This window comes from Micromys minutus (assembly GCF_963924665.1).
Source record: "Micromys minutus genome assembly, chromosome: 9".
NCBI lineage: Eukaryota > Metazoa > Chordata > Mammalia > Rodentia > Muridae > Micromys > Micromys minutus.
The window spans coordinates 41,967,566-41,981,904 of record NC_137978.1 but is presented as its reverse complement, the minus strand read 5'-3'; positions in this window follow the sequence as shown (position 1 = coordinate 41,981,904).

Genomic DNA, 14,339 nt, shown 5'->3' with positions numbered 1-14,339 from the left:
TGCACAAACATTATCAACTTTTCTAAGTATTGAGACCTAATCACTCTGTGTTATAAAGCACTCTACATTTGGTGTTCAGTGGTATACATGATTATGAGTAAAAATGAATGTTTCTGTATATATTACATTAAGGTAGAGAGGGGTTGTGCTTGAAGACATTTTCCATTAATAAGGTTTAAATGTAACTTCTTCTCCTTGCCTTACCTCTGAGGCGAGCTCTCACTATAAAGAGCAGGGTGGTCTCAGACATACTTACATCCACCTGCCCCATTCCTAGCTATGACTTTATGCCTTTACAATGTTTTTATGATAATAACTAATTTCCATAGTACAAGATGATTTCCTAATGTCTTACTTGTTTATTAGCAGACTTAGGAGTTACAGACATAAAGTGTGGCTGTAAAGGGGGTTTTTATTTAATGAATGCCTTTAGATTAGAAGATTTATGTGGGAGATTTATAAAGGATGATTATAATATGCTCACCACTTCATTGTAATCCCCAAGGTTAAAATTCTGGCTACACTTTGATAACATTGATGTTAACGTTCTGATTTATTTCTTTTATTTTATGAGTATGAGTGTTTGCCTGCATGTGTGACTTCACCGTGGGCACACCTGGTGACTGCACTGGTCAGCAGATGGTTTCAGATCTCCAAGAACAGGAGTTACAGAAGATTGTGAGCCTCCTGGTAGTTCTGAGAACAGAATCCTGGTCCTCTGCAAGAGTAAAAGGTGTTCTTAAACTGCTGAGCCATCTTTTCTGAAAACTGAACACACATTTTCTTATTGAATGAAGCCTTAATTTACTAAATAAATACCTTCCTAAAGGCAAAAACAATTCTATTACAAAGACTTTTGCATACTAGACATCCAGACAAATTATAGTCAATGTCAGGCTTATTTTGCTAGGCAACTACTTAAACCTATATAAATCAGACCTATATAGACGTTCCCTGTGTCTATTTAAATCTGGCTATGAAAAATCCCACTGTGTCCTGTGGACTGACAATAAATACCCACCGCTAACTCTGAGTTCTCCAAAGCAAACCCTGAAAAAGTAAAGCTAACCAAACTATCACACTAATTCCAAGAGGACGCCCTCTGTGCAGGCCAGATCGTGGTCTCCCACAGCGTGGCTCCCCCACTCCATGTTTATGTTTCTCACTGACCTTACATGCTGTCTAGCTTCTGCACCCCCTCCTTCCTGGGCTCCTGACTGCACCCAGGTGCTGAGCTCTCATTTCTGGGCTTCTGCTCTTACCAGAACTTCTGTTCTTGCTCCCCTTCACCCTTCCGAGTCCTGCTCACGGTCTTCAAGCTCACCCATCTCCAAAAGGGAAATGGAGGCTCATGAGGACATCTGCCTGCTCTCTTCAGTTACGAAGAGAAACAAAGGTCTCTTGCCTATTGTATACCTTATATTGGACAATTGTCATGTGTCATGGCTAAGGAGGTAGATTAGAACTGCTCACTTCAGATCAAGTATCTCAACATGTTCTCCGAACTCATCTGTCCTGAGACAGGTTGGCCCCTGACTCTGTAACAGGAAAAAAGAGAGGGGGAGAGGGAAGAAAGGGGAGGGAGAGAAGGAGAGGAGGGGAAGGGAGAGAAGAGGAGGAGGGAGATAGAGAAGACAAAGAGGGAGGAGAGGTGCGGGGAGAGGAGATGAAGAAGAAGAGGAGAGGGAGAGGGAGGAGGAGAGAGCAGCAGAAATAAAAGCACTGTGTCTTGAAGATCAACTAAGAGATAAATTGCTCCCAGCATCAATGACTACTGTTACCTCATGAAATAAAAGCCTCTCTCTGGGGATGGCCAGCAGGAAGCTTCCCCGTAGGGAGGTCTGCCTGCCTAAGAATCCCCAATCAATAACTCCAGCATCAGAGTTTTAACAAGGTCCCCTTAGTTAATTTTTCTAAATGTTATAGATATGCATTTGATGGTGGTTTGCTATTTATCCGCTGCTTGTCTCTATTTTCTGCCTTCATGCATTCAAATGGATAACAGAGGCTGAAAATTAGACCATGTAGCAGTAACTCTAATCTTAGCTTGGTAAGACTACAGATAGAGGTGATATCATGCCCTCACTTTAACCATCTTTAAAAAAAAAACAAAAAAATTTTTTTTTATTTCATTAATTTTATTAATTGTGTGTGGGCGTGCCAGTACGTGGGTCCTGCAAGTGAGCACACAGGCCTGCCGATGCCAGAGGCTGTGGATTCCTCAGAGCTGTTAGAGACAGTTGTGAACCCCCTGATGTGGGTGCTGGGAACTGAACTCAGGACCTCTGGAAACACAGCCAGGACTCGTACCTGCTGAGCCAGCTCCCCAGCCTCTAACCACATCTTTTTGATGTAATTATTTCTCAGACACTATACCTCTCTAAACCAAGTTCTCAAATGCTCTCACTGGAGTAGGGTTCAAATGCTTGGGGCTAGAAAGATGGCTGCTCTTCCAGAGGGCCTGTTCAATTCCCAGTACTCACGTTGTGGCTCACAACTGTTTGTAACTCCCGATCCAGGGGATCTGACATTCTGTTCTGACCATTCATGAGCAAGAAGAATATACATAGTATATATTACATACATAGAGACAAAATACTCAGACACATGTAATAATAAATAGGCAAATGAACTAATTAAAACACATTCCTTGTCTCAAAGTCAAATGCTTCACTTTGTCCAAGAATTAATTCATTCACTAAGTTTTAAAGCCGAGCCATTGAATGACAGGCAAACTTTTTCCGATTTTTTGTATGTTGACTGAGTCCAGTTGGTTAGATAACTACTCCTTTCTTAGCCCAATTTCATTCCCTCCACACTAAGGGACCCTGAAGACTGAAATCACCTCCAGGTCAAAGAGCCTGCTGCCTTCACCTGCTGTTTTCCCTCTTTCCAGAGCTGGTCTTTTTTAATTACTTAAATATTAGCCATAATATCCCTATTACATTGTATTATTTCAAACAGAGAGAACCAAAATAAGTAATTAACCCTGAACTATAATATGGCCGATAGATAATACAGCCAAATATAATTTCTCTTAAAGACATCTATTTATTTATGGGGCTGAAGAGATGGTTCAGCTGTTAAGAGCACTGACTATTCTTCCAGAGGTCCTGAGTTCAATTCTCAGCACCCACATGGTGGCTCACAACCATCTGTAATGGGATCCAATGCTCTCTTCTGGTGTGTCTGAGGACAGTGACATACATACTCACATACGTAAAATAAATATTTTTAAAAATTAAGATATTTATGTCTATTTTATGTGTGAGCGTTTTGCCTGCATGTGTGTGCACCTGGTGCGTGCCTGGTGGCTGTGGAGGTCAGAAGAGAGCATGCAGTTCCCTGGGACTGGTGGCTGTGGAGGTCAGAAGAGAGCATGCAGTTCCCTGGGACTGGTGGCTGTGGAGGTCAGAAGAGAGCATGCAGTTCCCTGGGACTGGTGGCTGTGGAGGTCAGAAGAGAGCATGCAGTTCCCTGGGACTGGTGGCTGTGGAGGTCAGAAGAGAGCATGCAGTTCCCTGGGACTGGAACTATGGATGGTTGTAAGCCTCCATGTGGGTGCTGGAACCAAACCTGTCCTCTGCAAGTAAATGCTCTTACCTGTTGAGCCATCTCTCCAACCCCCAAGAAATGTCTTTCTTAGTACCATTTCTTTCTCTTGAGGGTCTTCTTTCTTGACATGTCATCAACTTCTTTGGAAGTAAGCTCCAAGCTACACTGGGACAGGAGCTACCATGTTCCATAGGCTGAGCTTTCAGGTAGAAACTACATCTGTGCTGGACCTGCAACAGGCTAGACTTGTTAGGGCATCACTGGTCCAACTGGAACTCTGTGGAGTTACATCAGCTTTTGTAATTTGGCATGACATTCATGTAACTAATACTCAAAACTTGTTAATGAGATTAACTTTAAGGAGAACTATAGCAACCTAACAAGGCCTACCTCTTCTCTTTGCCTTGTCTGTGACCTCTAAAGGCAAAACTTCAGGTCTTTCTTAAGAGCACTCCCTCCTCTCACACCTGTCCTGTTTATTAGCTCCTCTACCAGCCTGCACCCCTTTCTCCCAGAAATTCTTCATGACTTCCTAATTTAAGATTGAATATCATTAAGTACCACATGTATGTAGTCCCTGTCAAGGCCAGAAGAGAATATCGAATCCTCCAGAATTGGAGTTGTAGACAGTTGTGAGCCACCATGTGCTAGAAATAGAATCTAGATCCTCCTGAAAAGCAACCATGGCTCTTAAGCATTGAGTCATCTCTCCAGCCTAAGGTAGGCTTCTTGGACTCATTAGCAGACCTACCTCTGCCCCCAGAGACCAGAACTCTTTCTCTAGATGGGAAATCTTTCACCCTAATTCCAGGACATCCAATTTCAGCTCAAAGGACATTAGTCGAGTCCCTCATCCTCTGCCCCTTGGTTTTCCTCCACCACCTTTGTCTTGTAAAATCTTCTATTTCTTTTTATACAAAACAAAAGGCTTAAATGTAAGAATATAATATCAGAATCCAGCCTCTGCATAGGCCTCCTCTCATACATACTGATGGGTACCCTACTGGGATATTGTCTTTGAGCCTGGAGACTTTCTGGTGCCAAGACATTTCACCTGGGAGTGTGCCACATCCTGCTTTCCACCCCATTCCTGACTCTTGCCTGGGAATCAGAGAGTCTGACTGTAGGCTCTGGCTGTGAGATGGTCCACCCCCACCTCAAAAAAGTATACAACACTCCAGCCCCTGCTGCCTAAGCTCCCATTCCTCTCAGAGACTCCTCCATGAGTGCTGTTCCTGGTACTAGAATCTGATTTCTCATTGAACTCCTGCTCTGCTCTTGCCTCTGTATATTCATGGCATTAAAGATTCTTCTAGAAAACTTTGCCCCTAATAACTGGTCTCAATGTGCTCTTGAATTCCCCCACTCTATCTGTGCTGGATAGTTTAAGTCAGCTTGACAAAAGACAATGTTATCTGAAAGCAAGGAATCTCAGTTTTAAAATTGCCTCTATAGATTGGCTTGAAGGTGGGTCTGTAAAGCATATTCTTAATTAGTGATCGATGGGGGAGGGTCCAGTCCATTGTAGGTGGAGCCATCCCTGGGCTGGTGGTCCTGAGTTCTACAAGAAAGCAGGCTGAGCAAGCCATGGGGAGCAAGCCAGTGAGCAACATCCCTCCATGACCTCTGTATCAGTTCCTGCTTCCAAGTTCCTACCATGGTGTCTTTCTATCCTAACTTCTTTCAGTGATGGACTACAATGTAGAAGTGTAAGCCAAATAAAGCCTTCCCTCCACATGTTGTTTTTGGTCACAGTGTTTCATCCCAGCGACAATAACCCTAACTTGGACTCTACCGCAAGCCTAACAGCATCCATATGCTGTAACCACCAATTGTTCTCTGCTCAGAGTAGGAGTGAACAGCAGGAATGTGGGAAGAGGAGGAAAACAGAGCCAGGTAATGCAGAGGCACACATTCCCTTATTATGACCTCACAGAAAATCTGCAAAGATAACACTGTTAATACTTAAAGGTACGGACGGGGCAGAAAAAAAAAACTTAAAGGTGTTAGACTTTAGACTTCAAGGGGGCTCACAACTGTAACCCAGCATGCAACAGGAGAATTGCCACCAGTTCCAGGTCCATATGGGTTGCATCCTGAGTTCCAGGTTAGTGCAGTCTACAGTATCTCTATCTCAAAACAGCAAAATCTGAAGGCACTACCATACAGACTCAAAAAAGCCAACAAATTCACCCAGTCAGCTATTCCTACCAAAGCTAAGATTTGACCACACCGTCTGACTCCAAAGTGTACAAGCTTCTGCCTCCCAGGAGCTGAGACAGAAATCGCCCCCCTTCTGACACTTAACAGAGTACAGAGCTGAGCAGGACAGAGCCACAGGTTGCCAAAGAGCTGCCTAGGCTCATCTCCTCCTGGGCCGGGTCTGTCCTGTTACAACTAGAAACTAAATACACTCAGATTCACACATAAGGCAAAAGGCACATGGCCAAAGAAAAAGTATCTGCTGCTTCTCCGAGCATTAGCCCGGATGATAAAGGTTGATCTGGTGGTCCTGGTGTAAAGGAAGGCAAAGAGAAGGTCAGCTGACATTAAAATACCACACACACCCGTCTGCACACAGTGACAGGCTCACTGGTGGACCACTGGGGTTCAGCAGTGACCCGAGGAGGAAAACAAGGGTGAGGAAGGCACTAACAATGTCTTAGACATCTAGTAAGTACCAGGAACCTAGGTAAAGTTCAACAGCTTATTTTAACATCCGCCCTTAGACCTACCTATGACTCTTCTCATTCTACTAGACCTGACTGAAGCTCGGAGGGGTGAGGTGACTTGCCCAGAGTTACATGATTGACGGTGATGGAAAATGACCAGAAAACCCGGATCTCCAGACTCCCTGCCTACTTTTCATCACATGGCCCCTGGCAGAGAGCTAGAAACCCCACTGACACCAATGAAAGGCTCCAGGGCTAAGGAAGTCCTGGAGCACCTTTACAGCCATCTGGGACTGAACTTGAAGTCAGACTCCTGGGCGGCCATCCCTTCTTCCTGAAGTCCTCGCTCCCACGCACAAGAAAGGACTCCAGCCCCCAGCCCCATTGTGCCTCGGATGACAATGCAAATCTGGCATCCCCTTTCTTACCCACCACTTTCCTTCCCACCCTCTGTGGTGCTGCCAGTTAGCACAATAGTATATTCTGTGTCCAAGGGCCTCTACTGGCGGCCCCCAGGCTTCAGCGGCCCCAGTAGACAATGGTAGGGTCCGAAAGGCCTGATAGCCTGTGACAAATGTATGTGAATGACCAGCTCACGGGAAATGGCCTTCAATAGTCCGATAGCTTCCTGTATCCTGACATTGTGAAGGCCCACTTCCTGCTCTGTCTCCGAAAATACAGTCAGGCAACCGGGGTGGGGGTGGGGGTGGGGGCAGAGTTCCCCATTACTCCTTCCCAGCTGATGCACTGTTCTGAGGAAATCAGTCTCACTTGCCTTGTGATTGGAGAGTGAATTTCTCCTGACCTGTGACATTCAGCTCCTCTCCCTTACGACCAACCCCCCCCCCAAGTCCAGTCAGAGCAAAACGATCTATTTTTAAAGATTTTCACAACTTCAGCCTTCCTCAGTTTCACCAGCCACACCCTGTCTTTCCAGGATCTCAGGCCTTCTACTGCTGGGAAGGGCTTCTTAGGACTCCTCGAGAACCTCCGAGGCCCTCTAAATGCATTTCCTGGTCACAACTGGTCACTGTGCCCTGAATGATAACGTTCCTGGGCTCACAAAGGATTCACAATGCAACCTTATCTTCCCAGCGTGGACGGCCCATGAGTCCTTCAGCTTCCTCTAGGTCGTGGAAAGCAAGACCAAAAAAAAAAAAAAAAAAACCAGGGTGAGCATGGATTATCTACTTTATCTCCTTGCTCCAGATGGGTTGGGAAAAGGCTTTTCCAGGGTTTTTCATCCCCACTGCACCTGGCCTCCCAGCAGAGGCTAGTCAAAAGGCAAAAGACCATGAACCGACTAACAGAACAGCGGCAAGAGAAAGATAGTGTGTGAAACTGAGCACTGTGCAGAGAGCTTTGCTTCTCAGTCAGTTGGAGAAGTATGGAAGCACGGTAGTTCATGCCTTTGGTCCCAGAACACAAAAGGCTAAGGCAGGAGGATTGCCAAGAGTCAGAGGCCAGTAGTAGAACATGGGCTCACAACTCTACCTGGTGCAGGGATGCAGATTTAGATGGAGAGGGTGGGGAGGCTACCTCTCTCCTGTCTTATCAAACCCCTCTTATCACATCTTAGAACCACCACCAGTGTTCTAGACATAAAGAAAGACCATGACTGTTCCCAACCTGGGGGGGGGGGGGGGCCTTGCTGTTTTCCACTGTCAACAAAGCAGGCCCTGACTCAGCCTTAAGCCATTGTAGCTACCCAGCTTGGGAGGACTGGTATGGGAAAGGGGACAGGTCAAAAGGTGACAACCCATTCAGTCCTTCTAGACTGGAACCTGAGAACCCCTAGAGTCTGTGCAGGAATTGGGGAACAAAGAGGTCTCTAGAGACAGGAAGGAGGCAGAGGGGAGCAGGCTGGCTCCAACTTCTCACCCTCCACCTCCTGCTGTCCAAGGGGAAGAAAGACAAAGGGCACAGTAAAGTTGGAAGGGACAGGCAGCTTTGCAGCAGGACATCTTGTGCTATTTGGGAATTAGCCGGCCTTTTAGACTCAGTTTCCTTGTCAAGGCCAGGCAAGGCTCTCCAGATGACCAAAAGAGAGATAAAGTGTCCAGCCCAGACACTTGGAGAGTGTGGCCTGAAGAAGCCCGGTGAACAGTTTTCCTTTTCTTCTTTTCTGGGATTCTTCTGCCTCAACTTCCTGAGAAGGACAGAAAATAGAATAGTGAGTGGCTGAGAGAGAATACCCTATCCAAAAAAAATCCCCCAAAATGACTTTGACATCACCTAATAGGGCTGTGTGAAAAACAGTGGAGAACCGCAGAGAAAAAAGGCAAGGAGCACTGTCTCCCAGCATGCATCACTTCCCCACGGGGGCCTCAGATCTTCCCGGAAAACACGTGAGCCAAACATCTTTACTAGAATGTGAGCCTGGACCAACCCAGACAGATAAAATTTCTGGAAAAGATAATATAAGTGATGTTTGGATGTTCCCACGGCTCCTGTCCTACCTAGTAGAATACACAGAGGGTTGCAGGGTTTGACTACGAGCAAGGTCAAAATCATCTCATCTCTGACTGAGAAAGCTGGTGGTCGCAGGCTGGAAGCAAGCGGAAAGGCGTCTACGTTCTGATAAAGCTAGGGGAAGGAGGAGACGGTGCCTGAGGCCTGTTGACTGACTGTTCCTTCACCCCAGAGAACACAGGGATGATGAACTCCCAGAGCCTTCCGGCCCACCCTAAGGTCTCTCTTGGGTGGGAGGAACCATCAGAGTCAGCAGACCTGCCCACAGAGGGTCAGCACCGTCACAGGCAAAGCTGTGTCCTACACAGAGCATTCCTCAGACACTATCATCTGTCCCTCAGCCACGGGCTCAGTGAATCCCACCAACGCTGCCCTGTTGAAGTTCTTGACTCCACCCACTTCGATGGCGATTAGATACACCGTGTCTGGTAGGACGAACCCTCATAGGATCTGGCCGATGCTTTGCGTTGTTTTTATTGTTTTGAAGAGCGGGAGTCTGGTGCTTGCTAGACAAGCACTTGACCACTGAGTCATACATAGTTCTCTTGTCTGTCTGAGTCTCACTTTGTAGGCTGAGCTGTCCTGGAACTCATGATGTAGATCAGGCTGATCTTGAGCTCATAGTAATCTACACCCAGCTCAACTTTTTTTTTCATTTTTACTGTGTGTGTGTGTGTGTGTGTGTGTAAGGATATTAAAGCTGGATTAAAGTTGGGGTCCAGGAGTCACCCCACAAACCACACAAACACTGATCTCAGTTAAACAGGGATGGTTTATTGAACGCACACCCCAAGACTAACCGACCAGGGCCACAACAACTCAAGAACTGAAAGTGTGTGCTGACCCTTCCTCAAGGCCAGCTTATAAAGGCTAAAACTGCAAAATCATACACAGGTACTGGAAATGCCGCCCAGTGGTCAGCCCTGACTCAAGCCACTTTATACATTAACAGTTCATAATGTCCTTTAATTTTGGGGGGGGGGTCCTAAGTGAATTTCTTAAGACGAACAAACCTCATAGAGAACACAACAGGGGGTGTGGTCAGCATGGCCTTGCTCTGAATCGTTATTTTTCTGCATCAATGACTGGCAGGCATGTCCTCACAGAAATGACGTGAAATAGCTGGCGGGCATGAAACAAAATGGTTACAGCTATGCTGGAGGGGGGCGAGGGGGGCCAGCACTGGACACTGAGCAGATTACCTGAGCATATTAGAAACATTAGAAACATCAACTTCATGGACAGAGCACAGTGGAGCTCTGAGGAGACAGACAGCTCAGCAAGGACTCTGAAGAGAGGAATCGGAATCCATGAGGCTGAGGTCGGGGAGCCTTTCTGAGGATGCGGAAGGTTTCACAGTGAGAGCCTGCAGCCAGGCTCTCAGGCAAGGAGACAGGGACACAGGATGTGTCTGATCAGCATCCCCTTTGATGTAACTCCCTTCCCAGGTAAGAGATCCTGGCACCAATGAGTCTATGAGACTCACAAACAATGTCTCAGTAGGGTGCCAGTCAGTTTGTGCGGAAAGGAGGAAAGACAGCTACCAAGTCCTCAGGCTTGACCGGCAGCTGACCTACTCCCATGAGTCCTCAGGATTGAACCCGTGGGTCAAGTAGTCCAGATCAGGCACCAGCACCCTCCCCCCATTTACCTTTTCTTTTCTTTTTTTTTTTTTTTAATGATTTTTATTTTAAATTGTATGCATATGAGTGTGTGTGCATGCGTGCAAGTTTGAGTGCGTGTGCGCTCGTGTTTTCTTGGGTATATAGGTCTCAAAAGGTGCACTCTTAACCAACCACTGGGTTGTCTCCAAGCTTTTTTTTTTAAACAAGGTCTCAGTTGCCCTAAGTAGGCCTTGAACTCAAGATCTGCCTGACTCAGCCTTCCTAGGAAGGGATTACAGACGTTTGCCAGTAGGTTCTTCTGTTCGTTTTGTTCCTTGTTGTTTCTTTTGATTTTTACCAGGATCTCTCATCCAGAAACTCACTACATAGCAGAATGCCCAATCCTACTACCACTTCCCAAATACTGGAATTACAGGCTTGTGCTGCCAACCAGATCATGATGTAGTATCTTTCTAAAATAAACTTGAGCCAGGCCCTGTGGTTCCTGTGGTTCATACCAGTCTCCCCCCAATCTAGGAGGCCTCAAACTAGGCTGCATGTGTGTGTATAAGCAGATCTTAACTCATAAACAAAACAGGGACTGAAGAGATTGTTCCTTTATTAAGAGTGCTTACTGCTCTTACAGGGGACCCACGCTGGGTCCACAGCACCCACGTGGCAGCTCACAACCAGTTCCAGAGAACCCCATACCCTCTCCTACATGGTCCTTCACACCGTTCACAAAAACCATGAAGATTCACACACACACACACACACACACACATACACACACATACACAGGCATACACACACATGCACACATATACACACACATGCACTCACACATACATATACACACAGAGAGACAGACAGAAAATACATCAATAAATCTATATAACAAAGCAAAAGGCTGGGGAGGGGACAGTGCTGCCAAGCCCTTGATCTGGGGCTCCCAGGCCCCCAAACTGAGAAAACAACCTTTTGCTGTTTAAATCATTTGGTCAACATTTAGCTATGAAAGCCCAGCAAGCTAGGAACCACTCCTGGTTTGTCTGGGGACCAAAGAAGCAGAGAACGAAGCTTCCTTGCATGTACTCCCAGCTCAGACTCACACTGGCTTAGAGCTTCACAAACTACACAAACTAGTCAGAGTCCCTGTCAGTTCACCCAACAGGCTTTAGGTAGAAAATCAGAGTTCTTACCCCTCCCCAGGCCCCTGCCGCAGTTATAGGCCTGTTTCCCTCTATATCACACCCCCTCTTTAGAACCCAGAGGCAGACCCGGGTCTTGTAGTGTGGCTAAAGGGTGCTACATTCTGCTGTGTGTGTGTGCGTGCGTGCGTGCGTGCGTGCGTGCGTGCGTGCGTGCGTGCGTGCGTGCGTGTGTGCGTGTGTGCGTGTGTGTGTGTGTGTGTGTTGTCCTCATCACTGTTGTAAGGTCATTTGACACACAGATTTAGATACTTAGAAGTTGCTGGCTGAAGCGCACACAGTTCTAAGTAGCAGCCTCAGGCTTTGAGTGGAAGCCTTCTAACTCTGGAACTGGTTTGTTATTTGGTCCAACACCCCCCCTCCCCCCCCCCCCCCCCCCGCACATCATGGAAAACTTAAGAGAAGTCTGGGATTTGAGCCCACCAAGGCCCCAGTATATGTCACATGAGGTAAGAGGCAGCCAGGACAGGGCTTTAGGGACAAGAGCTAACTGAACAGTCAGTCCCCTGTCATCTGACAAAATGATAAACATCCAGGGTTTCCATCTGTGGGAGAGTCTGTGACCTCCCACCCCCTGCACGAGGGAAACAGCTTGAAGAGCATCAAAGGACCAGAGCTACCCCCAAGAGTTGATCTTTTGTCTGCAGACTGGAAAACAAAAGTCAAAGAGACAGGAAAAGCAGCCTGCAGCAGGGCAGAGAGAGGGGGGTGCCCGGCCGGCCGGCCGACCAGCGGCAGTACTGAAAGCCAGCAGGCACTCAGGGTGTCCCTTTGTCACATCAGCTACTCGGCAGACCAGAGCTGACCTCGGTTGGTGTGATGACAAGAAGCAAGCTGGGAAGGGGATAGGGTGAGGCTCAGGACAGGCTCTGCCAAGATCCCATGTTATCTTGGGCGAGCCATTTCCCGTGCAGACCTCAGCCTTTCTGTTAGCTTGAGGAGAACCAGTCAGTGCCTGTTGTCTCTTCTTTTGAATTCCTCAGGGACCAGAGACATGGAAAGAGGGTTCTGGAGAAACATAAAAATCTTTACACCAGCTCAGCTTGCTGAGTTGGGTTTTTGTCGTGGCTGCTGGTTTTCTTTTTGGACTTCATGAGCGTTACCTGCAGACTCAACCACTGAGCCACTCGCCTAGTGAAAAAGAAAATTCCACAGCCTGGCTTCAAATCTGCTGACTTGGAACCACTGAGGGAAGGGCAGAAATCTCTTGTTTTCCTCCTGATGTTAAGTATCTAATCTGGGGCTTCAACCATCCCAAGCATGTGCTCTGCCCCTGTGCTACAACCCTATTGGGTTGCATGTAATGTCGGGCTTTGTAGTTTAGTTTTGCTTGCTTGTTTGCTTGCCTTTTCTTTTTTGCTTCCTTACTTGCTCCTTCTTTCTTCTTTTCTTCTTTTCTTTTCTTCCTTCCTTCCTTCTTTTCTTTTTCTTTCTTTCTTCCTTCCTTCCATCCTTTCTTCCGTGTCTCTCTGTTTCTTTCTTTCTTTCTTTCTTTCTTTCTTTCTTTCTTTCTTTCTTTCTTTCTTTCTTTCTTTCTATGGAGCCTCACTAAACAGTGGTGGTACACATCTTTAATCTCAGCACACAGGAGGCAGAGGCAGGCAGATCTCTCTTAGTTCTAGGCTAGCCTGGTCTACAAAGTGAGTTTCAGGACAACCAGGGCTACATGGAAAAACCCTGCCTTGAAAAAAACAAAAGGAGGAGGAAGAAATGGAGAAGGAGCAGAAGGAAGATGGGAGGGAGAAAGAGGGAGAGGAAGGGGAGGAGAGAAGAAAGAGGAGGAGAAGGAAAGAAGGAGGAAGAGGAAGGAGGAGGAGGAAGAAAGAGAAGAAGGAGGAGGAGGAGGAGGAAGAGGAGAAGGAAAAGAAGAAGTAGAAGGAGAAGGAGGAGAAGAAGAAGAAGGAGGAGGAGGAGGAGGAGGAGGAGGAGGAGGAGAAGAAGAAGAAAATGGAGTCTCATGCGCCCAGACTGGCCTTGGCCTCCTGATCCCCCTGCCTCCACTTTCCATGTGCTCGAATTAGAGGTATGTACTGTCATGCCAGACTTACTTCAGCTTCCTGGTAAATTGGGGAGCCCAAAGTCTACCCTTGTTACTGAGAGTCCCCCTACTTTCCCAGCCTCCTCTGCCAGCCTGCCCCACCTCTGGGACTCAGCTAGAGGGGAAAAGGTGCTAAGGAGAAAATAAAGGGGGAAAATGGAGCCATTCCAGGCTGGCTCTCTTAGGCTCTTCCAGATAGCATCCCAAAGACTTCCTTAGCCCAGAGGCTGCTGGGACCTGCTGAGTCTGTGAGCTCCACCTGGCAAGTGCATTAAATGGCTCCCTGGGCTGCGGCCCAGGTCCTTGCTGGGTTCCTTGGAGTTTCCCCATCCACCCTGCTGAGCTGCTGCGGGGCTTTGATCACCACTACACGAAGGGTTTCCTGAATGCTTTCCTGAGGACATTGTTCCCTACTGCAGAGTCATCAGGGTCAAATTCATCATTGGCTGGGCCGGGCTGGTCCAGGTCCTACCCGGTGGGGAAACACAACTCTCTGCCCAAGACCCACTTCCCTAGGAAAATTAAGCCAGAGGTCTGTGTTGGGAAAGACAAAGCTGCGGCAAGTAGAACACTGCTTTTCCTGCCCTGGTGCCACACCGCTGGCCCCTGAACACATAAACCATTGGCCCTGCTCCCTAGCGTTGTTTCTGTACTCAGTCCAATTCCTCTCCCTTCCAGAATCACTCAAGGGTCCCTATTTCAGCATTTATTGACAGCGACTATATGAGACATTCCTCCCCGGGCAGAGAGAAGATGGTCTCTGCCCTTAAAGACCTGCTGGCCCTGG